Genomic DNA, 3,446 nt, shown 5'->3' on the forward strand with positions numbered 1-3,446 from the left:
GAGCGGCCGGGGCTGCCACGGGCCGGGCGACCCCTGAGCCCCTCGGACGCTTTGCAGCGTTAACCCGGGACGGCACCACCTTGCCCTAACGTGGCTCCTGAAACTTTAATGCCTGTTAAAACGCTGGGTCCCGCCTGCCGTTTGAAGCCTCCGGTTTGATCCTTCCCCAGTTCCTTTTTTTTTCTGTTCCCACACCCTCCCCGCAGCCCTCACAGCCCCTGGGCAGCCTGTTCCCTCGCCGGGCTGGCCTACCTCTCCCGCTGCCAGCTGGCGTTCCTCGGCCCCTGCTCCTGACATCCCTGCCTTCCCAAAGCATTCCCCTGGCAGGCAATCCCTATCCTCCTCCAGCAGATGCCTGCCTCTTCTGGACCCACGAGAGTAGCCCTTGGCAGATGTTTTCCCTTGTACCTCGCTGTTGTTTTGCAGATTTATCAATATTTATTATTATCCTTTTCCTTTATTCTTTAACTTGGGTGTAATTATGTTTTTATGCTTTCCTATTAGGTGGCAATCTTGAACCTCCTCCTCGAACAGTATGGTACGTGCCCGTTTAAAAGCTGCAGAGGAGCTGCTGCAGATCTCCAAAAGTCCCCAGGAATAGCACTGCTAGCGAAAGGTTTGTATGGCGCGTGTGCGGGACGCTGGTCCTGTGGTACTTCTGCTCAACTGCAGAGTTTTGAAGCTTAGCTGCAGCCGGAGGCCCTGGGGTTTGACATATTGCCTTGAGGGAGTTTGCAGGGTTTTTTGGGATGGCTTGGAGGCTTCTAGGTTCCTCACTTCCTGGAGAAACGTCCTGCTGTGAGGTTGGTTTTGCACATTGAAATATATGCATTCTGGTCCACAAGTCCTTCTTTGCTCATTTTATTTGCCTCTTCTGTTGCTTTGCAAATCCCAACCTCTGTGTTTCCATAGGCAAGCAGAGGAAGAAAACTGGATTCTGAGCTTGGGTTCTAAGGCAAGTCCTTCGCACAAGAAGGGTGGACTAAGGATGGAGGTCTTTATTTTCCTCACAAGCCAGTTTGCAGGAGACTTTGATGTAATTTACCTTAATATATTTCTTCTGTTTGTTATCTGAGAACAGAAATAAATGGTGCTTAGTCGAAATTTTAAATTTGTGTCATTAAAAATCACTTCTATGGCAAGATACTTAGCTTGGTCTTCTCTAGAATCTGGGTCCAATTTTGCTTTATTTTGAGAAATTGTAGCTTCATGTGTGACGAGTTTAAGATGCAGTTTTGTGGGGAAATAGGTGAGTTGGAGAGTTGTGCTCCCAGAATAGCAAAGAGCATAAACTGATCTCTTGTAGGACTCAAAGATGTACACGAAACCTTCTGAGAATGCAAGGTTTATTCCAAGAAAAGCGTATTTTGTCATACTGCAGATCCCTCAAATGTATTTTGTCTTAGATTTTAAAACGCTGCCACAGCTGAAGATGTGTATTGGTGTTCGAGAGCGAGAACAGAAAAGTCAAGAGCAATTGGCAAGCTCAGTTTTCTCTATATAAAACTTGAGCATTCCAGGTTATGGCTGAAACGTCTTCCTTGCCAAGGATTTGTGTGCCAGAAATGTTGGGAGCCAAGTGGTGCCTAGCTCTCTCCCAGCTGGCACAAGTTTTCCCACCCAAAGGAAGGGGAAGCTTCAGGTCCATGGTCTGCCAGCCGCAGTAAGTTGTGATATTTCAGAAGTCCTTATCAAGTGCTGGTGACGTGAAGCATGTGGATAATCTGGGCTTTCAGGGACCCAGCGCACAGCTATCCTGCCTTGCAGAGGGGTGCGATTGTAAATTACTGTGCAGCCCTCTTTGGACATACACACTTGTGGGTTAATTTAAGAATGAGAAGAAGTTTAAGCTAAACCACAGCAAACCGCATCCCTGCCTTCCCAAAGCATTCCCCTGGCAGGCAATCCCTATCCTCCTCCAGCAGATGCCTGCCTCTTCTGGACCCACGAGAGTAGCCCTTGGCAGATGTTTTCCCTTGTACCTCGCTGTTGTTTTGCAGATTTATCAATATTTATTATTATCCTTTTCCTTTATTCTTTAACTTGGGTGTAATTATGTTTTTATGCTTTCCTATTAGGTGGCAATCTTGAACCTCCTCCTCGAACAGTATGGTACGTGCCCGTTTAAAAGCTGCAGAGGAGCTGCTGCAGATCTCCAAAAGTCCCCAGGAATAGCACTGCTAGCGAAAGGTTTGTATGGCGCGTGTGCGGGACGCTGGTCCTGTGGTACTTCTGCTCAACTGCAGAGTTTTGAAGCTTAGCTGCAGCCGGAGGCCCTGGGGTTTGACATATTGCCTTGAGGGAGTTTGCAGGGTTTTTTGGGATGGCTTGGAGGCTTCTAGGTTCCTCACTTCCTGGAGAAACGTCCTGCTGTGAGGTTGGTTTTGCACATTGAAATATATGCATTCTGGTCCACAAGTCCTTCTTTGCTCATTTTATTTGCCTCTTCTGTTGCTTTGCAAATCCCAACCTGTGTGTTTCCATAGGCAAGCAGAGGAAGAAAACTGGATTCTGAGCTTGGGTTCTAAGGCAAGTCCTTCGCACAAGAAGGGTGGACTAAGGATGGAGGTCTTTATTTTCCTCACAAGCCAGTTTGCAGGAGACTTTGATGTAATTTACCTTAATATATTTCTTCTGTTTGTTATCTGAGAACAGAAATAAATGGTGCTTAGTCGAAATTTTAAATTTGTGTCATTAAAAATCACTTCTATGGCAAGATACTTAGCTTGGTCTTCTCTAGAATCTGGGTCCAATTTTGCTTTATTTTGAGAAATTGTAGCTTCATGTGTGACGAGTTTAAGATGCAGTTTTGTGGGGAAATAGGTGAGTTGGAGAGTTGTGCTCCCAGAATAGCAAAGAGCATAAACTGATCTCTTGTAGGACTCAAAGATGTACACGAAACCTTCTGAGAATGCAAGGTTTATTCCAAGAAAAGCGTATTTTGTCATACTGCAGATCCCTCAAATGTATTTTGTCTTAGATTTTAAAACGCTGCCACAGCTGAAGATGTGTATTGGTGTTCGAGAGCGAGAACAGAAAAGTCAAGAGCAATTGGCAAGCTCAGTTTTCTCTATATAAAACTTGAGCATTCCAGGTTATGGCTGAAACGTCTTCCTTGCCAAGGATTTGTGTGCCAGAAATGTTGGGAGCCAAGTGGTGCCTAGCTCTCTCCCAGCTGGCACAAGTTTTCCCACCCAAAGGAAGGGGAAGCTTCAGGTCCATGGTCTGCCAGCCGCAGTAAGTTGTGATATTTCAGAAGTCCTTATCAAGTGCTGGTGACGTGAAGCATGTGGATAATCTGGGCTTTCAGGGACCCAGCGCACAGCTATCCTGCCTTGCAGAGGGGTGCGATTGTAAATTACTGTGCAGCCCTCTTTGGACATACACACTTGTGGGTTAATTTAAGAATGAGAAGAAGTTTAAGCTAAACCACAGCAAACCGCTCT

General features: G+C 46.2%; 1 protein-coding gene across 8 annotated transcripts in view; it reads left to right on the forward strand.

Moving 5' to 3' along the window:
• Positions 1-6: 6 nt before the first annotated feature.
• Positions 7-3,446, forward strand: part of ZNF592 (zinc finger protein 592) — a 44,349-nt gene continuing 40,909 nt past the window's right edge. For 3 of the 8 annotated variants that reach the window (XM_035899403.1, XM_035899406.1, XM_035899408.1), the window contains exon 1: positions 1,887-2,190. The gene's annotated coding sequence lies outside the window, so the exon portion shown is untranslated. Of the gene's footprint in view, positions 617-1,885; positions 2,191-3,446 lie in introns of those variants that run through there. The other 5 variants (XM_035899409.1, XM_035899411.1, XM_035899410.1 and 2 more) reach the window with 3 other exon arrangements.

Source organism: Egretta garzetta, unplaced genomic scaffold (assembly GCF_000687185.1).
Source record: "Egretta garzetta isolate BGI_Z169 unplaced genomic scaffold, ASM68718v1 scaffold287, whole genome shotgun sequence".
NCBI lineage: Eukaryota > Metazoa > Chordata > Aves > Pelecaniformes > Ardeidae > Egretta > Egretta garzetta.